This window comes from Neofelis nebulosa, chromosome 10, assembly GCF_028018385.1.
Source record: "Neofelis nebulosa isolate mNeoNeb1 chromosome 10, mNeoNeb1.pri, whole genome shotgun sequence".
NCBI classification, from domain to species: domain Eukaryota; kingdom Metazoa; phylum Chordata; class Mammalia; order Carnivora; family Felidae; genus Neofelis; species Neofelis nebulosa.
In genome coordinates, this window is record NC_080791.1 from 112463150 (window position 1) to 112483700 (window position 20551).

Here is a 20551-nt window from a genome sequence, read left to right on the forward strand (position 1 = left end):
CCCACGGCTCTGACCCCTGGAGACCTCTGAAGATCTGCTGAGAGAGAGGCTCTGTGCCAGGCACGGGGCAACCGAGCCAAATGGGACACGGCTCGTCTACCACTGTCCCGAGAAAGAGCTGAACAGAGAGACACAAGATCAACAAGGAGGCACCTGGTTTCGTGGAGGACGTGAGAACAAACTGACACAGACACACAACCCCTCCACCAAACTTGGCCTCCTCGGTGCGTCTGTCCCTCTCGTGTTTTTCCCTTAAATTTAAAGGGCTCTATCTTTTAAATCAGTTTAAGTTTATTCATTTATTTTGAGAGCAAGAGAGACAAGGGAGCAGGCAGGGGAGAGGCAGAGAGAGAGAGAGAACCCCAAGCAGGCTCTGCACGGCCAGCTCTGAGCCTGACGTGGGGCTCGAACTTACACACCACTGCGAGACCACGACCTGAGCCGAGATGGAGAGTTTGGACGCTTAACCGACCGAGCCACCCAGGCGCTCCTTTAAATCAGTTTGAAGTTCACAGAAAGAGTACAAAGTAAGAGCTCCCGCACACGGCACCTCTTTTTCTTACGCCGAGAGTAATGCGTTCGGCCGCTGCTCTGCTTCTGGCTCTTTTCGCTTAGAGCCATTTGCTTGGCAGTCGTCCCCTAGCAGGACACCAGGGCCGCCTCGTCTTTGCAACAGCTCCACTGCACAGCCCTGCGTGGACACTCTGTGTCTTACTGGACTAACGCCCTCCTGGGGCTGCGTGGGTGGTTTCCACGAGCTTCCACCTGGGCCAGCAGAACTGGAGGGGACAGTCCCGGAAGTGCAGAGGTGGGGGCAAAGGGTACTGGCATTTAGTGCCTTAGTAGGAAGTGATGAGTTTCCTCCGGGAAAGACGTGCCAGCTCGACGTCTCCCCAAAATGGAAGAGAGCGCCCCTTGCCCACCCCACTGCTGTCCAAACAACAGACAGGTGTGACAGAGAAAGAGCCTTGAGGCAGAATGGCCGTCCTTGGGCCACTCCCACGCCGGGGTTGCCCACCAAGTGGACTGGAACGGACAGCATCCTCGTGGAGACCACTGCCCCCACTCCCTTGTAATTCTGCGTAACAACAGACTACCATGAGCAGAAAAACCTAAATGCCTTTACGATATCTTAAAAAAGTATGAAAAAGTTAGGGATAAATTTGGCAAAAGACTGGGGAGACCTGTACAGGGGAAACCTCAAAACACCGTTGAGAGACGCAGACGAGCCAACGCAATGGAGAGATTCCCTGTGGCTTTGCAGCAGATGCTCCGTGATGGCTGGGTACAGCTGTCCACGCTCCTCAGTGGACGGGCTCAGTGTGATCCCGGCAGGCTCTTTATAGAAAATGACGAGCTGACTGCTAAATTCATATGGAAATGCAAGCTCCCTTGGATAGCCAAAAGGTATTTTGTAAACATTTTATGTATTAATTTATTTTAGAGAGAGAGCATGTGTGAAAGGGGGAGGGGGCAGAGAGAGAGAGAGAGAATCTTTGATTTTTTTAAAGTTTATTTATTCAGAGAGAACACGAGTGGGGGAGGGGGAGAGGGAGAGAGAATCCCAAGCTGCCAAGCTGTCTCTGGGTTGGCAGTGTAGAGCCTGATGCAGGGCTTGAACTCACAAACCATGAGGTCGTGACCTGAGCTGAACCAAGAGTCAGACGCTTAACTGGTTGAGCCACCCGAGGGCCCCGAGAGAAAGAATCTTAAGCAGGCTCGATGCTACATGTGGAGCCTGATGGGGGGCTCGATCCCACAACCGCGGGATCATGACCTGAGCTGAAATCAAGAGTTGGGTGTTCAACCAACTGAGCCATCCAGGAGCCCCCAAAAAGTTTTTGGAAAAGAAGAACAAAACTGGAGGACTGACCCGATCTATTTCAAGACTTATTTTGAAGACACCGTAATCAAGACAGTCGATGATGGAACAGAAGAGACAGCTCAGAACGAGACCTGTGTGCATATGTGCACAACTGGTTTCTGACAGACACAAAGGGAATCTGCTGGAGAAAGGATTGGTAGCCATGTCCCGGCTTTCATTTCTGCTATGGGAGGTTGTGCCCGCCACTCCCCCCTTTTATTCCCGGATAAGCTTGGCTAGAAGTTTATCAATTTTACTGCTGTTTTCAAAGAACCGGCTTTAGGTGTCATTGTATCCCCTATTATTGTTCTATTTTCTATTTCATCGATTGCCGTGATCTTCACCATTTCCCTTTTTCTCCTTATGTTGGGTTTAATTTGCTCTTTTTCTTCTAGCTTCTGAGTGGAAGCTGAGGTCACTGATCTGAGCACTTTCTTTTCTAACGGAGGCATTCAGTCCTATGAATTTCCCTTAAGGACTACTTTTGTGGTGCCCTACACACGTTGGTGGGTTGTGTTTTCATTTTCATTCAACTCAAACACTACCTAATTTCCCATTTGATTCTTACTTTGACCCGTGAATTACTTAGAGCAGCATTATTTAGTTTATAAGCATTTGGGGGGATTTTCCTGAGATCTTTCTCTTATCGGTTCCTAATACAATTCTACTGGGGAACAAATTTGTATGACTTGAATACTTTTGAGTTTATTGACACCTGTTTTATGACCCAGAGTGTGGTTTATCTCGAGGACTGTTCCCAGTGCTTTCAAAAAGAAAGCACAGAGTTCTATCGATGTCAATTAGGCCAAATTGGTTGAGAGCGTTGTTCCAATTTCCTACATCCTTACTGATTTTCTGTGTGCTCGCTCTATTGGCTATTGAAATAGCTGATCATAATTGTGGATCTATTTCTCTTTACAGGTCTACCAATTTTTGCTTTGTGTATTTTGAAGCTCTGTTATGAGATGCGTACACGTTTATGGTTCTTATGTCCTTCTACAGAATGGACTCTTTTATCATTACGAAATTACATTCTTAAACTCTGCTAACTTTTTTTTTTTTTTTTTAGGTGGGGTGCTGTGGGAGTTGCCAGCCTCAGGTCCCAAAACCCTTCACAGTTAAGGCACTTACTTATAGAAAGCAAGCACCTTCCCAACCTCATTTTTTACATGTGCACTTGTCTATCCTTTCAGTAATCAAAGGGGGAACAGGCAGAGTGGGACTTCCAGGCATCCTGCAAAGCAGGCAGGTCACCTTAGGGATGACCTTTACCCACTCAAAAATTCGTCTCACATCAGCAGTGAGGATTTAGGTGTCACCCCAAATCATTGTGTTCCTTACTCATAAGTTTAAGGTATTCTGTTAACATCCTTTATTACGAAACCTACTTTGATACTAATATGCCCACTAAAGTTTTCTTTTGGCTTTCTTTTCTTTTGGTATAGCCTTACCACACTCTTGCTTTTTAACATACCTGTGTCTTAATAGTTAAGGTGTGCCCCTTGGAGGCGTCCTGCTTGTCATCTAACCTGATAGTTCTGCCTTTTACCTGGGGCGTGTTTGCACCATTTACGTTTAATGTGATTATTGATATGGTTAGGGTTAACTTCAATCTTCTATTTTTTATTTGCCCCATATGTATTTTGTCTCCCTTTCTTTCCCTCTTTTCCTACCTTCTTTTGGGCTGAATATTTTTATGATTCCATTTTATCTCCTGTGTCACCTTATTAGCTATAATTTTTTGTTTGGTTACTTTAGCAGTGGCCCTACATATTACCTTTCCCTGTGTCGTAAGCCCCAAACTACATTGTTATTATTTCTGTTTAAACCCAATGACTTTTATTTCTTAAAAAAATTTTTTTAAGCCAATGACTTTTAAAGGGATTTAAATAGTAAGCACATTTCTTTACATAGTCTTGCTGTTGCCATTTCTGGTGCCTTCCTTCCTCTGAGTATTTCCATCCAGTGTCATTCTCCTTGTACCTGAAGGAAGTCCTTCGTTCGATGTTTCTTAAAGTGCAGGCCGCCAGTGATGAAGCCTTTTAGCTTTTGCGTTTTTTAGAAGTCTTTGTTTTACCTTTGTTTTTGAAGTAGCTCTGTTTTCCTCCTCCGTTAGTACTTTAAAGACGCATCTCTGTGACTTCTCACTTGCACTGTTTCTAATGCTGGATCTGCTGTCATTCTTGTCTTTGTTCTTTGTAGGGAATGCATCTTTCCCCACTCTGCTGGCTTTTTAAGGATTTTTATCTTTGTCACTGGTTTTGAGCAATTGGAAAACTATGTGTGTTGGTGGACTTTTTTCCCCAGGGGGTCTTGAGTTTGCTCAATCTGTGAGTTCACAGTTCACTTGCAGTTTTGAAACATGTTTATCATTATTTAAATATTTTTTCTGTCTTTCTCCCCACATGAGCACCTCCACTCCAGGAACTTCTACTGACATGAAGCTGACCCATAGTGCACTGGTGCTCTATTGTTTTATTTCCTTAAAAATGATGGTTCCTTTTTCTCTCTGTGTCACCCTTGGGATAGTTTCTAGCATTACTTCTTTGCATTCGCTGTCCTTTCCTTCTGCAATGTCGGATCTGCCATTAATCCCATGGTGTGTATTTTTCATTTCAGACATTGTAGTTTTCATCTCTGGAAGTTTAAATTGAGTTTTAAAATTAAAAAAAAAATTGTGGGGAAATACAACATAAAATTTGCCATCTTAATAATTTTTAAGTGTACAGTCCAGAGAATTTTAATTTTTTCCCCTGTCACTATTATCCTATGGAATATAGTTATGATTCTTTAATATCCTTCTCTGCTAATTCTAACAACTGTGTCAATCCCTGGTCAGCTTTGACCAATTGATTTTTCTCCCATGGGTTGTGTTTTCTGCTTCTTTGCACACCTGGGAATTTCTGAGTGGATGCCACACACTGAAAATTCCACTTTGCTGGGGTGCTGAATATTTTTGTGTTCTTATAAACATTCCTGAGTTTTGTTTTGCGTGCAGCTAAGTGACCTGGAAAGGGCCTGATGTTTCAGGTCTTGGTTTTAAGATTTGTTAGGTGAGAACAGAGACATGATTAGTTTAGGGCTGATTACTCTCCAGTGTGAAGGCAGGACCCTCCTGAGTACCCTCCCAATGCTGCATGAATTTTCCGTTTTTTTTTTTTCTTCTTCCAGTTTGGTGGGTAGTCTGAAGAGGCCCTGCCTCTTTATCTCGCGTGAGCTTGATAACCCTTTGGGTGATGCTTTCTCTGGCTTTTCACCGATGAGTGTGCTGGTCGGAGCTTTGCTGACTCCCTCCGTGCAGCTACTTCCTCTCTGGCACTCTGTTCTGCAAACGGTGGCTGCCGTGGGCCCCTGGGCTCTCAGCCCCACCTCTACCTGAGTATCTTTCCAGCCTGCGCCGGGCTTCTCGCTCCTGGACACTCAGCGCGGGACGCCGGGGCAGTCATTGGGCTTGTCTTGTGTGTTTGCATCTTTCACGGTCAAAACAAGGCCTCGTTTCACACATTTTGTCTGAGTTTTGGTCGTTTCCTGTGGAAGGCAAGTCCAGGCTCTGTTTTCCCATCATGGCCATGAACAGAAGGAGGCATTTTTTTCTTTTATAATTTTAAGTTTCTTTTTTTATGGAAAATCTCAAACATAAACAAAAGTGATGAGAAGTACCACAATAAGCCCTATGACCCCTCCTGAAATTTCCACAATCATCCATTTTGGGGCACTATTCTTACTGAGACAATCTCAAACTTCCCTGCTTTTAATCCACACTACCTTGCTTCTCACGGGTGCTGACCCCAAATGGGAGTGGAGACGCCACGGCGTCCCAGGACAGTGACTATTCACTCAGGCGCCCTGGGGGGGGGGGTGGCCCCCACGGCCTGAATGCCAAGACTCTCAGACTCACGCTGAAGTGTGTAATCACACCTGACAAAGACACAGGTGGTCACCGATCTTGAAAAAGGAAGAAATGACTGGCATTCCGAGAGACTGGGCCTCCTTTCCCACCCACCCCTCCCGCACCAGCGCTCACGGACAGCACGCACCTGGCGAGACACGAGCTCACACGGTGCTCCGAGATCACATGTGCACCACTGACAAGTAATTCATTTACTCTTCATCATAACTACTTAGCAATCTCTTCCCTATTTCCTGTTCAGAGACCTTTGGATGCATCAGTCTGAATAATTGAACAGAAAGCCTCCAGCTTCTAAAGCTTTTGAAGTCCCTCCTTAATTACCTGGACAGAAACATGCCTCTCTACTCTGCCCCACAACTGCCGAACAGGATCAAAGAAACCCCACGTGGTGGTGCTTGGTTCCTTGGTTGGCCAGATGTACCATTTTCCTTCCTTGATGGTAGGATGCTTCTGGAACTTTCTCGGTAGCTGCTGAGTACCACTATCATCATCAAGGAGTGCTGCCCTCCCACCCCACATCAAACACTCTTGGCTGTAACTGATGAAAATGGCCCACAACATCATCTTTTATTGGGCTGCTGTCATGGGTCGGATGGTGTGTCCCCACCCTGCCCCCTGCCCCCCTGCAACCAAGTTGAAGCCCTACCCTCAGCACCTCTGCACCTGACTGTATTTGGGGGAGGGCCCACCCTATCAGCCTCACGTGTCCTCACGAGAAGAAAAAACTGAGAGTCTAGAAAGACAGCAGGGGTGCCCCCACGCAGGGAGAAGGTCATTTGCAAGCCAGGGAGAGACGCCTTGGAGGAAACCAGCCCTTCCAGCCTCCAGGACTCTGAGCAAATGACTCTGTTGCTGAAGCCACGTGGTCTGTGGTGCTCTGCTATGGCAGCCTGAGCCGACAGGACGGGTGCTAAGCCCCGTGTCCTCCGTGGGGATGGCAGGGGGGCTCCAGATGCTGAGTGTGTGTTTTCCCCCAGGAATTTCAAATGAACCAGAGTATTCACACCAAAACACTGTGACACGGAGACAGGCCACCGAAGAGTGGGCGGTGAGTCTAGACTAGCAGCGAGCTGGGTCCAGGTAGTCAGTTTCTGGGGAAATGAAGGCTGGGGGCCCATGCACGGAGGGCTGTGAGGCCAGGGGCAGGTGGCTCTAGAGGATGACACCCATCCTGGCTGGCATGGTTTCTGCTCAGGGATCCGAGGAGAACTCCCACCAGGAGGAATCTAGAAATCAGCTTCCTCCGCAGCTGCTGCTTTTTCCACCTTACCGGGAGGCATGCATCTGGGGAGGCTCGAGGGGGGATCCTTCCGGAGGAGAAGCTGTCTCCAGCCCCAGGGCGGATCCTACTCCCTCTTTGAAAATCCCCTGGCCCTGAGCTTCGGGAGAGGAGTCAGGAAAAGGCAGTGCCATGAAAGACACACAGAGAACCGAACTGCCTTCCCTCTCCCTTGTGTCCCCGAAAGCTCCTTGCAGGGAACTCCTCAGCTTAATAACTCAGAAAAAAGCACTAAAGGCGATCCTGAAGAAGGCGCTTAATGGGTTCTCGGGGGCGGCTGGAATCCAGAGCTCCGTGGAGTCGGGGAGCTTCTCATTACGGGGAGAATCTCGGGCTGGAGAGAAAGCGTGTGAATCGCCCCAAAGCCAGCGCACCGTGGAGTATGGCCACTGCTCCCTCTGGAGGGTGACCCGGCCTGTCCCCTTCTGCAGGGAAGCAGTGGGGTAAGGGCAGCACGGAGCCCGCCAGGTGTGGCCTCTGAGACCCGTTCCTGCCGCCGCCCCACCGGAGAGCCCCGCCCCCCTCCTCCCCGTGGGGACGCGGCCCCCGCCACCCCACCCCCAGCTGGTGACCTGCGACGGCGAGCCACCGCCGGCAATGGCTGCTCGGACGCACCGGGCCCCCAGGGGGCCCGCCCTCTGGCTCGGGGGGCAGCGCTCGCCAGGTCCCCCCTCCCGTGCCCTGGGGCGGCTGGTGGGCTGACCTGCAGAGAGACCCCCAGCAGGGAAGGCAGGACCCCCGTGTCCCGTGCGGTGTGTCTCCCCCGGTCCCGCCACCGGCCTCTCCTCCTACGCTGTCCGCCGAGGGCGGGGCTTCTCTGCTCACGTGGCCCCCTCGGAGCTTCCGGTTTCCCCGAGCCACGAGGACACGCCCTCTCCAGGCAGGGGTTGCGCCCACGTGGCCCAGCCCCGGCCAGTCCGAGCTTCCCGTTCTCCAGGCCACAGTGATTGGTTTAAGAAAGGTCATGTGACCCAAGCCAGGCCAATCAGGACGGCGCCTGGGTTTTCCGGCCGGGTCTCCGGCGCAGGTGGTCCCCGGTCATCGGAGCGGGAGGGTGTGCGCGGGTGCGGGTGGGTGTGAGGGCCGCAGGTGGGCGGGTACGACCCGCCGCGCCGGGAAAGGGGGCCCGTGAACGAGGGGGAGAAGTGGAGACCCGCGCCCCGGGACCCCTGCATCCAGCCTGCATCCGGGGACCCACCCCTAAGTGTGCGATCACCCGCGCGGCGCGTGACCTGCTACTTCAACTCGGCTGTCGGGTGGGCCCTGACGGCCGCCGCTGCCTCACTGTTTTCTGACCTATAAAAGTGGCAGCGTCCTGTGGCTCCCCTGAATGCTGAGGGGGACTTCTGTCACCGGCCTTGAAAAGGCCTGCATGAAAACGGGTTCCGTGGGTAGCTGTGCTGAGCCGCAGCGCCCCCGGCCCTTTGAAGCCCTTCCCTCTTTTAGATCTGGCCGGGGTTTGCGAGGGGCTCAGCGCTCCTGTCCTTGACGAGGATTAACAAACATTATTTTATTCCTAACGGCAGAACTTTGGGCCCCAGCACCACCCCAGGTGGCCCTGACCCCAGGAAGGGTGCTGCCTGGCTTCCTTTAGGAGCTGCGGTCAAGGACACGCCAGGGCTGCTTCTGGGGACCGGGACCGCTGTTCCACCACCACGCTCCCCATGGAGGCTTTACCCTGAAAGGGGCCCCGAGCAGCCTGCACCTGCGTGTCTCTGAGCTCTGCTGGAAACCTTCAGACTGTGCGGCCTCCATCCGGGTCACTACAGCCGGCCCACCGCTCGAGAGGGAGCACTGCAGGGCCTCCCTCAGCCGAAGGGCTGGAGGGCACCGGGAGACACCCCAGAAACCAGTGCTCCGTGCTCAATCGCCTCCAGGACCTCAAATGTAGTTCCCCTTTTGGAGCTGTCAGGAGGTGGGGGTGGGGGGGACGAAGAGAGGGGAGGACAAGAGACGCCTCCCCCACCCCGTGTGTTCCCCACAACGTTCTAGTTCTGGCTTCGACGAAGATGTGCTGGCGGCCAATAAGCACATGGATAGATACTCAACATCCTGAGCCATAAGAGAGACGCAGATTAGAACCCCAAGGACACATCACTGCACACCTGTGGGACCGATGACAGTGGAAAGCTGGACCACACCGCCGGGGGAATGCAAACCGGTGCAGCCGCTTTGGAAGACCCGTTTGCAGTTTCTTAAAAAGTTACACATTTAGGGGCGCCTGGGTGGCTCGGTTGGTTGAGCGTCCGGCTTGGGCTCAGGTCATGATCTCACAGTTTGCGGGTTTGAGCCCCGCATCGGGATCTGTGCTGGCAGCACGGAGCCTGGAGCCCGCTTCGAGTTCTGTGTCTCTCCCTCTTTCTCTGCCCCTCCCCTGCCCATGCGCGCGCGCTCTCTCTCTCTCTCTCTCTCTCTCAAAACTAAACTTAAAAAAGTTACACATTTCTTTATCTACCATATGACCCAGCCATTCCCCTTCTGAGTATTTATCCAAGAGAAACAAACACATACGTCCACACAGAGACTTGAGTGGAAACAATTTGCAGCGCGTTTCTGCAGCACCCGGAAGTGGGTTCCGTCCGATGCCCATCAGCGGGCGACTGGTTAAGCAGACTGTGGCCCAGCCAAGCCATGGAGCGTCACTCGTAAATACAGAGGAACGATCCGTACGCGCAAATCTCAAAGCAATGACTCTGAGTCAAAGGAACCAAACCAAAAAAAAAAAAAGAGCCCAGACGGTATGATTCCCCGTTTATGTAAAACTCCTGAAAATGCAAACGACAGGAGTAGCAGGAAGCTGAGGAATGGTTGCTAAGGAAACGGGGGTGGGGAGAGCAGGAGGTGGGGGTCACGGGAAGTCAGGAAACCTTTGGGGCGATGGATGCGTCATCTTGAACCTGGTGATGGTTTCACGAGGGGACACGTACGTCAAAACGTATAGTATTGTACAACTTGACCGTGTGAAGTTCATTGTATGTCGATTATACCTCAGTCAAGTTGTTTGGAAAAAAAAGACATCATTACGCCACATCACAGACGCCACCGGGAGGCACGCCCCACGTGGGGGCAAAGTGGCTCCGGGATGAAGACCGTCTGAGTGAGTGGGACTGGGACGCGAGAACGCCTCTCAACGGCCCTTCCGGTATGGACTGGGTCCAGGTTCAAAGTTCTGGGAGACAGTGTCCGGATCCACGTCCCCTGCAGGCTCCCCCTGCTCCTTGGGGCAGGGCGGGAAACCGAGCATTGCCGCTCCCGCCCTACGCCCCACACGGCAGTTCAAGAAAGACCACTCTGCATTCTGTCTCAGCGTCTGCAAAGTGCTTCTAACCCCGGGGATTTGGGGGCAGTGGGGGCTCGCTGACGGCACTCCCCACCCCATTCCGTGCCTAGGCTGACATCTCGGGGCATCCCCGTTAGAACCCTGTCTCTGGGGGCGCCTGGGTGGCGCAGTCGGTTAAGCGTCCGACTTCAGCCAGGTCACGATCTCGCGGTCCGTGAGTTCGAGCCCCGCGTCGGGCTCTGGGCTGATGGCTCGGAGCCTGGAGCCTGCTTCCGATTCTGTGTCTCCCTCTCTCTCTGCCCCTCTCCCGCCCGTTCATGCTCTGTCTCTCTCTGTCCCAAAAATAAATAAAAAACATTAAAAAAAAAAAAAATTTAATAAAAAAAAAAAAATTAAAAAAAAAAAAAAAAAAAGAACCCTGTCTCTGCATCCTGCCTGGGTCTGACCCCGCGACCCCAGGCTCTCTCTCGCCGCCAGCAAAACCACATTTCTGGGCCCAAAGCTCCACCCTATCTTGTGCCTCTACTCCCAGCCAGGATTTCCAAATTTTGGCAAGTCTGGTCTCCTTGGGCCGGGGCCCAGCTGCAGTTGGGCCCCCACCTGCCCCCACCACCTTGGCATTGATGGCGAACTCAGGCCCTCTGGAGCCCATGACCCCACAGCCCATAGTGCTTATGGGGCGCCCTACCCGATCCCACTAGCCTCACTTTACCCCAGCTGATCAGTCTCCCCCACACGTTTTGTCTGGGGCTTTTCTGTGGGGGCTTCTGTACTGGTCCCAGGCCATTCTGGCCTTGTAGGAATGCCTCGGCCCTCCACACGCATCCTGCTAGGGAGCTGATGTCCTAGGCCGTCAAATCCTAGCTCCCCACACTGGGAGGCACACAAGGGGTGTGGGGGTCTTTGGAGGCAGGAGAACAGGCTGACTTGATGCAACTTTGGCTCTTGGCCCCTGGCTCCTTCCATGTTCACATGTTTACACTCCGGCGGGACTTCCGCCCGTCGTTCCTCTGCTCACGGTTGTGGGGGGCCTGGCTTGAAGGGTCTCTGTGCCCTTCCCTGACTCGTTAGCAGACCCGGTCCCCCCACCCCGGGCGGGGAGTGCGGGGCCTCTGATGCCGAGTTTTATCACGTGAGGACATGTTATGGTATACAAATAAACAGACGCACGCATGGGGGGCGGGTTCGAGGTCGAGGAAGGGCAGAGATTCTGGGGCTGCACAGCATTCCCTGCCATGTGCTCTGGGGTGCTCAGCGGGTGGTTGGGTGATGGGCAGAGAGGTCCAGGGACACGGCTGGGGAGAGCAAAGGAACTCTGAGTTCCCGCGGGCTCCTGGGAGCTGGGCCTGACATCTGTATCTGTGCACCGACGGCAAGTCCCTGAGGCTTTGCTGCACGCAGCCTGGCCTGTGTCAGCGCCTGGTGACTGTGGACCGAATCAGCAGAGCACCGGGCCGCTGAGAGCCAGCGAGGGACACTGTGCTCCCCCAGCTCGTGAATGCAGATGTGTCGCCGAGCGTCCCGCGGGGCGGGTTCTGGAAAACGCACCTGAGGAGCGGTGAGCCTGAGCCGTTCACGCCCACCAAGAGCTGGTCTGCCCCTCAGCACCCCTGGGGCCCTTTGCTGGTCTAAGTGCTGGACGGTGACTTCTGGCAAGTCCAGTGCCGAGCCCGGCCCACCTGGGAAGATGGTGGCCTGCAGGAGAAGCGGTGGCCTAGGAGCCAAGGACCCACACTCCCAGCCCTAGCTCTTCCCTCAGCAGCAGCTTGAATGAGGGGCCAAGACCTCCAATAGCCTCAGTTTCCCCAGTGATGCGACGGGGATGCCCAGGGCTGCTGCGAGGCTCTGTAGTGCTCCCTGACAACGCCTTTGTGAGCCACGGTCCCTGTAGGCCTTGCTCTCCTGCCAGTCACCCCGGGACACAGCCCGTGGGCCCCACATCCCCAGTGAATGCCGGCCCCTCGAGCGAACAACGATGGTCCCAAGATACCCTGCGGGAATAGTGGGAGCCCGAGGACGCTGGGCCTGCACCTCTCATGCAGAGGCCTCGGCCCCAAGCCCCGCCTCCCTCCTTCCTTCCCAGGGTCAAGTGTGAGCAGTGAGTGTCCCCCCTGCCCACCCCTGTCCCCATACCGCACCGCCGAGGACCCTCTTCCTTCAGTCTGGGAAACCGAGGCACTGATGTGACCCTGCAGGGCCCAGAAGCCTCCAGGACACTCAAAATCCCTGCCCTGCCAGTCAAGAGAGTGAGGCTGTTGGTACTGTCCTGGTCCCCAAAGCTCCGGGCTCGGGTGGAGAAGGTTCCAGCATATCAAGGAACACGGGAAGGAGGAATCTAAACGTGCTGAGTGAGGGGACCTTGGCGGCCTGTGTTGCTTGCAGAATAGTCCTGCCTGCTGGTCTTCAGGGGGAGACCACGGTGGCCAGCCGCCTACCTGCCTGCCCATGGCAGGCTGGGAGTCCCCGGGGCTGGCTCAGAGCCCAGGGAAGCACTTCTGGGGCTTGCGGGGAGGAGGGGGGTGTCGCACAGTCTCCCAGAGCCTCAGATTCACCATAAACGGGGGCCAAAGGCATACAGGCTGGTTTTCAGAATACAGCCAGGTAAAGGCGTGGGGCAGCTGTGCTCAGAAAGCACAGACACGGACGGACCCGGCAGCCGCTACCCCGACACCCAGGACATCCACAGGGCAGCAGACCCTGGCCCCTGGGTTCCTGCCTGTCGGATGGAATGGCACCCAGCACGCAGAAAACAGAGCCCGCGGCTCCTCTCCCTGTTGCGATCCCCCTGCAGCCCAGCTGGTCCCCTGCCCTGGCCGCTTGCGGCCTCCAAGGGGCCCTGACCAATGCCCACAGCGTGTGGCAGTAGCCTGCGAGGACAGTGACGAGGCTCCGGGGCCCAGCTCCCCTCGGCGACCTGCCCGTGTTCACGAGACACTAGATCATCACCTCTGTGCTCCGGAACATTCCACCTCCCAGAATGCTCTCTTCACAAACCACACCCCAAAGCTCTTTGGTGGCCACCCAAGATGCATCTGGGGCCACCGCACGGCCTGTGTCACCAGGGTGCTGTCCCTGACCCTGGCAAAGACCCAGAGCAGGAGGAGAGATGCTGGGCACATCTTTCCTCAACCATCGGGGCTGAGCCTCGAGCTGTGCCTGGCCCGCGGGCAGGTGCAGGGCAGACAGTCACGTGCCAGGTGCCCGTAAGTGGGGGTTGAAAGAAAGCACACGCTGTTAGTGTACTGGAACCCCGAGCTCCAGCTGGGCTCACGATTCTTCCCGCGGGTCCAGTTGTAACCACACTGGAGCGTCCAGGCTGGGGGCAGGGACGGGGGAGGGCTGGAGGGGATGCCCTAGGACATAAATGGATGAGGTCATTAGGACAGTGAACGTACTCGGGGTGCTGTGGGGAAGGCCACGTGGAGGGGGGTTCAGGACCGGCCCCTCCAGGTGGGAGCAGAGCGAGCAGGTGTAAAGACGGAGAGAAGGTCCGGTCTGGGAATCTGATGACAAGAAGTCAGAGGGGCTCAGCTGCTGGGGCTTTTTACTGCAACAGGTGCTCCTGCCAGGGCTGTGGAGGGGGGTGGGTGTCAAGGCCAGGACGTGACCTGAACGGTGCCCAGCACACAGTTATGAGCTGAGTTGGGTTCCTGGAAAGTCACATGTTGAAACCTGACCCCCAGCACCTCACAAGGGCTCTGTATTTGCAGATGGGGGCTTTGAAAAAAACAGTTCAATTACAATGGGGCTACTGGGGTGGGCTCTGACCCCAGGGTGACCAGGGTCCTTCTAAGAAGAGGGGGTCGGGACACAGACACGCACGGAGGGACGGCCCCGTGAGGCCACAGGGAGAGGATGGCCGTCCGCACACAAGGAGAGAGGCCTCGGGAGGCCCCGGCCCCGCCCACACCCGGACCTGGGGTCCCCGGCCTCCGGGACCGGGAGAGGATAAATGTGTAAGCCCCCCAGGCTGTGACACCTTGTCGTCCTGCAGCCTGACTTTGCAGACGGCAGCCCGAGCAAACACACACACAGTGAGTACGGCATCATGTCAGGTCTTCGATGACACCCGGGGGACCGGATGCGCACAGGTGCGTGGCACCTGGCCAAGGTGGGGTTCGGGCCTGGGCAGGCTGACGCCCCAGGACTCCCTGCTCACCCCACGGGCTCTGCCTCCCTCCGCCTGCTTGTTCTTCTCAGAATTACAAACAGGCTGCAGAAAGCAGGACTCCTGCCTCCCCCAGGAAGCAGGAATCCGTACTGCTTTTGAACTTTTATTCTCGCGCACGTGAAGCGGTTTTCAGGAAGGACACCCCCCTGCTCCCTTGAGGATGGTGAGGTCGTTGGCACAGAACGTGAGACGTCAGGTAGGACACGTCCATCCTCTTTGGCAGTGAACGGGGGACTCGCCCAGCCCGGACGACGTCGTCCCCGGGCCCCCCGGACTCCCCCAGACTCTGGAGACCAAACAGGGGCAGGATGGACGGCCATGCGTCCACAGTGAAGGTGACAGAGGGAGATGTGTGGCGGCCATTACCGGAGGGCCCAGGAGGGGTCGGGGCTGGAGCCTTCATTTCGCACACCATCACTCATCAGCCACACACAAGGGGCGGCCTTGCACTTGCAGGCAAGTGAGGGGCTCACAAACTTTTACGCGACACGGGGCAATCACAGGAGCCAGCGGGAGGATCCTGGTGCAGCTCGGAGGTAACTAAGCTTTCTTCTTAGATGGAAATGTCTGTTGGTTTAGATCCTTGGGAAGCCGTGGTGATTCTCAGCCCTTTGCTTGCCGTGACACAGGATGGGTGACTCTCCTATCTGCCCTTGAGTGCAGGCGAGTGTGAGCCTGAAGGCAGGTGAGGGTGAACGTGAACGCGGGCGAGCGTTTACCTGAATACCCTCACTTGTCAAGTTAGATTCTTTTCAAACCTGCGCGCCCACCCGATTCCTGGTGTGTGAGGACCTGAGGGTCTGGACGTCACCCCAGGCCGCGCCTGCTCTGTGCTGGCTGTGCTGGACCCATCACAGCTGTCGAGAGCATCATGCCCAGCAAGAGAACTCATTGTGTGTGACTGAGCGTCTAAGTGACAAGCACGGGTCCACTAGGAAAAGCAAAGGTAGGGCTTCTTGCCAAAATGGAGGGAATGCTCCTGGGGCGGGGTCTCTGGGATGGGGCGGGCACTGGGGCCCGGCCTCAGGGTGGGCCCCACCAGAGTCTGTGGCTGCCAGCATGGGCCTGGAGGGGACGGAAGGGCGGGGCCCAGTGCTTTCGTGTGTCCAAGGCTGGGGCCAGGGTGTAAAGGCCTCTTAGCTAAAGGAGGCCCAGACAGACCCGGGCCCGTGTGCAGCGACAGGAAACCGCCCCCGAGCAGGGGCCTGGAGGGAGGAGGCCTGTTTGTACGGAGCACCTACGGTGTGCGGCCTCAGTGCTGGGCCTGGGGCTGTAAACTCAAACGTGACTCGCCCTGCTCACGGCCTGGAGACTGGCCAGCCGGTGGTACGGACACACTTCTACAGTCGGGCTGCTGGGCTGCGCGTCAGCCCGGGCCAGACCTTAAAATAGTGCTGTGTGGCCACGACCAGAGATGGTCCTGTGAGGTGGGCAATGTCTTGGGGAGCCCTCGTGTCCTATGGGCGAAGGCTCCCACCTGGGCACCTGGCTCTCTCGGTGAAAACTTAACAAGCCCCAGACCGTGCCACGCAGAGGGGACCCCAAGGTTGTCTGCAAAGGTCAGAGGACTTCAAAGTGCAACATGGTTCCCCATCGGCCCAGCCTGCCCCCTGCCCCAGGACCCTCTGACATCAGCCTGCATCCTACACATTTTCCATGAGCCTCCCTGGGCAGGGCGCGGTGCCCAAGCCGGGACATGTTGAAGAAGGACACGGACCACCATGCTGCTGCAGGAAACAGCCACGTGCACTTGGTGGTAAATGCTGGGGGAGGGGGAGGGGCACAGAACACAGAGCAGAGAAGCCTGTCCTGGAAAGTGGGGTGGGGGGGGCCTCAGCACTGGGGAAGGAGGAGAGGGCACACCAGACAGAGGGACAGCATGGGCAAATGCCCGGTGTGGTGGGTGGGAGCTGGAGCCGAGGGGAGAGTGGACGCTGGGTTTCCGCGGGAGGCGTTTGGGGACAGGAGAGCAATCCTTGGGGCAACCTACTGCGTGCCAGCTGTGCTGATGGTTCCCTCCACACAACACCTCTCCTGAGACCCAGCAACCCTGACGTGAAGGTTTCCCAGGGCCCTGAGGCTCAGAGAGGTGAAATGCCTCATCGAGGTTTGACTCGGTTGCTGGGAGAGCTCAGGCCCCGGCAGCATCTCCAGGGTCGGTGCTGGATCCCAGGACCACAGGTACCCCCAGATCCTGCCCTCTGCAGGTCAGTACAAGGAGGCCCCAAAGACGTCCACATCCTGATCCCTGGTGCCCGTGACTGTGTGACTTACAGGGCAGGTGTGACTGAGTAAAGGGTGTTGATGGCCAGTGATCCTAGATGATCCGGGTGGGCCCACTGTGACCACAGAGTCCTTTCTCTCAAAAGGAGAGAGTCAGAGTCAGAGAGGGAGGCATGACGCCGGAAGTAGGGGCTGGGGCCACAAGCCAGGGCGCCTCTAGAAGGTGAGGGCCAGGAATGGAGCTTTCAGGAGGAACACAGCCCTGCTGATGCCTTGATTTTAGCCCCTTGAGCCCCGTTCTGGACCTGTAACTTCCAGAACTCCAAGGTAACACATGTGTGTTATTTGAAGCCACTACATATGTGGTCCTCTGTCACAGCAGCCACAGAAAGTCATCTGCTGGCAGAGCTGAGTTTACAACAGCCCAGAGAAGAGCCAGCTGTGGAGGTCACGGCTGAGGTCTTCACAGACCAGCTCCTCCCCTTCTGGCTGTTAATAAATAGCAGGTTAATAAACAGGGCCGACGGGGACGAGGCTTCCCTTTGTGCTTGGATACCCCTCAACACAAGGGGGTACAAGGCAGCCTGCACCCCAAAAAGGGCCAGAAGCCCATGAAGCCACCAGCAGGCCCTCTCCGAGTCCCCCCCTGATTTTCACAGACCTCGTGGCCTCCAGAACACTCACCCACATCCACTGTCCACCTGCAAAGTAAAATTAACCCACTCCTGTGCCGTGCAAGCCAATAGGGGCTCCTAATGGGAGAGGAGGGAGCCCCAGTTCTGCCAGGACCAAGGACAGTTCCTTGGCGGTGGTCAACCGGGCTCGAACAAAAGTCACTTACTCCCCCACCCTTCAGGCTGTCTGCACCAGTGGCCGATGGAGAGCTAGAGAGAGGCTGGGAGTCCGCCAGGCCTGGCTGGGATGGGCAGGAACACTGAGGCCCATAGGCCTGGCTCATGTGCTGTTTTTATGGGGATGGGAGGCTGCATTCCTGGGCTGCCTATGGTGGCCAGGATGGGCCCAGGGGCAGTCTGCTGGTTTCCTGTGCCCCTCTGTGAACCCTGGGGGGGCGCTCCTTGTCACAGAGCCCACCATATCTAGGGGACCCTCAAAACTCCAGCTTTTCTCAGCCATTCAACATGCACCTGTTGCATTAGGCCATCTCAGTGATGTCAGTGGGGACAGAATTGGGGACGACAGAACATGCTCAACCAGAGGCAAAAGGTGCCAGAGGGTCAGCAGGCCTGTGATGCTTCCTTCCCACAGAGGAGTCATCCATGAGGACCTGGTTGGGGGGTACACAGTGGGGAAATCAAGTCTCTTTCTTTGGAGGGCATGGGAAGAAAAGCTTCTGTGGCCACTGAAATAAATCCACAAACATGGTTGTTGATTCCCGTAAGTGAGGAAAAGCCTGTTGTCTTCCTCAAAGAGGTCACCTTTCTATCTGAAGAACTCTGCTTTACATTAGGGTTGCTTGGGCTTTATTTTTATTGTCATTTCTAATTCCAAACCGATGCCACGATTCCAGCGTAGTTTTTCCACTAATTGAGGGCAAACTTGACTAGTGCCCAGGGCAGCACGCAGGGTATAAAGGCAGAAGGAAGCAGCTTCAATTCCTACCCTCCCATCTCTCAGCTGTGCGACCCTGGGAAGCCACTTGACCTCTCTGGGCGTCCATTTAATCTCCAGTACAGAGATGGTTTTTGTAGAGATGGTCCTAAAACCATGTCTCAGGCTAAGGTGGGAGAGGCTGGGATGTCTGCCCCAGATGCCCGCAGAGGTCAGCCCCGCCTCTCCCTGGGAGCAGCCAGTCAGGGAGTGGGGAGAGCTCCCTGGCCAGGCCTGGCCTTTACTGCCAGCCAGAGAGCTAACTGGGGAGGGCTCAGAGCACAGAGCAGATGGAGACGGGATGTGGGGTCAAGCGTGGCCCATGCCTGCTTTGTGAGACATCCAGAGGACGTGAACAGCACCAAGGAGATACCGCGGGAGGGGTCTGTGTGATGGGAATTGGCCTGGGGGAGGGGGCAGCGGGGAGGAGCACGTCCGTCGCCAGGGGGCGTTGTCAGCATCCTGTCCCTCCAAGCCCCTCGACTCTGTTAGCGCTGATGGAGCGTGGTGGAGCCCGCCAAGTCCGGCCCCAGATCCAGTTAGCTTAGAACACATGTCTGAACATGACGAGGAGAGTCGGCTGAAACTGTGTCTGCTCAGAACGCTCAGCACAGGGGACCCGCTCAGTAACCCATTCTCCTCGCCTTGGATTCCCAGGTGCTCCGTATGGAAGCAGAGGATAACACACACACGATACATACGGCGACTCACTTTGGTCTGAGGTGCAGGGCGGTCGGAGGCTGGGCGGCTGTCTCCCCAAGTTCCGGCTAATCAAGGGTGGCTTCTGGGTGACACCGGTCCCCGCGGACACCCAGCCTGGTGTCAGATGCAGTGTGGCACCTAAGGGGGCTTTGCTTACAGCCGCCACTGTGTGCGGATCTCAGCGCCGGCTGGGGAGCTTTGGGGAGACGTGGAACCCGGGGTCCTCTCCCCAGACAGGCTGACTGGGCGGGTCTGGGCGGGGCGAGTGGGGTCTGCGTGTGGAATAAGCAGGAGGTGCCTCAGGAACCATTTAGGGAGCTCGCTCACAAGAGAGCCTTTCTCTTCCCATCCTCACGGCAGCCTTGTGAGGCTCAGGATACTGCCACATTGACGGGGGACACTGAACACCAAGAAATGGCCGGACAGCCAGTCACGGCTGGTGCTGGGTGTGAACTGAGCAGCTGGCTGACAGGGACAGAGTGGGAGAATCAGGGTGAGTCTGAATTGTGCCTGGTCCTGGGGGAGGGGTGTGTGGAAGCCGATGAGGCCCGTGAAGGAGGCTCCAGGGAGGAGGGGATCCCCAGGTGGACTCCAGGTGGCCCGAGGGTTAGCAGAGATGTGGAGGTTGGAGGGCTGGAGGATGAGCCCCTGAGCCCCACTGCCATGACCCCGGGGATGAGCATCAAAGCCCGAGGCTTGAGTTGGGTGTTGGGTGTACTGCATGTTGTATGGGAGGCATGGTGAGTGCCACCTCACAGCCCCTCCATGCTGGAACTGCCCAGGCCACAGCCATTCCCTCCCCAGCTTGGGAAAGCACGGCATGCTTTGTATTCTGGCAGCCTGACTGACCCATGAGTGGGCACCTGGTCCAGGGGCAGCGCATCTATTGGCTGGCCAGCAGCTGATGCCAAGGGCATTGCCCAATAGGCTGGGAGGGTTGGTGAAACCAGACAGACTGGCTGCTTCTAGAATCAGAAAATTAGGAGCCAGCGATAATAGGACCAACTGGCAGAGAGGAGCTGAGATGGCATTAGGGAGGGACAGGGCCAGTAGCCAGTCTGTAGAGCTGCCTAGAGTCCTCGTAGCTCTGATTCCCAGGCCACACTGTCCTACAATAATCCCCAACCCCAACTGTCATTAAAAAAATTGGCCAGAAATTGTCTTTGTTCTTTGTTCCTAATAAGTGAAGGCTTGCCTTTATCCATCTATCCCTTCATACCTCCACCCACCCACACACCCATCTATCGGTCCAATCATTTACCCACCCATCCATCGATCCCTGTATCTTTCCATCCATGGATGCATCCACCCATTGGAGCATCCACCCATCCATCCATCCATCCATCCATCCATCCATCCATCCATCCATCCACCCACATGCCCATCTGTCCATCTATCCCTCCCTCCCTCCATCCCTCCCTCCCTCCATCCATCCATCCACCTATCCACATGCTCATCTGTCCGTCTGTCCATCTGTCTGTCCGCTCATCCATCCACCTATCCATCCATCTACC

General features: G+C 55.6%; 1 protein-coding gene and 1 non-coding gene across 11 annotated transcripts in view; both read right to left on the minus strand.

The window, feature by feature from the left end:
- SHANK2 (SH3 and multiple ankyrin repeat domains 2) overlaps positions 1–20551 on the minus strand; it is a 497540-nt gene that overhangs the window by 69237 nt on the left and 407752 nt on the right. The window lies entirely within an intron of this gene.
- LOC131489007 (U12 minor spliceosomal RNA) lies at positions 3073–3222 on the minus strand. The gene has a single exon (XR_009250371.1). It is a non-coding gene; the product is annotated as a U12 minor spliceosomal RNA (small nuclear RNA).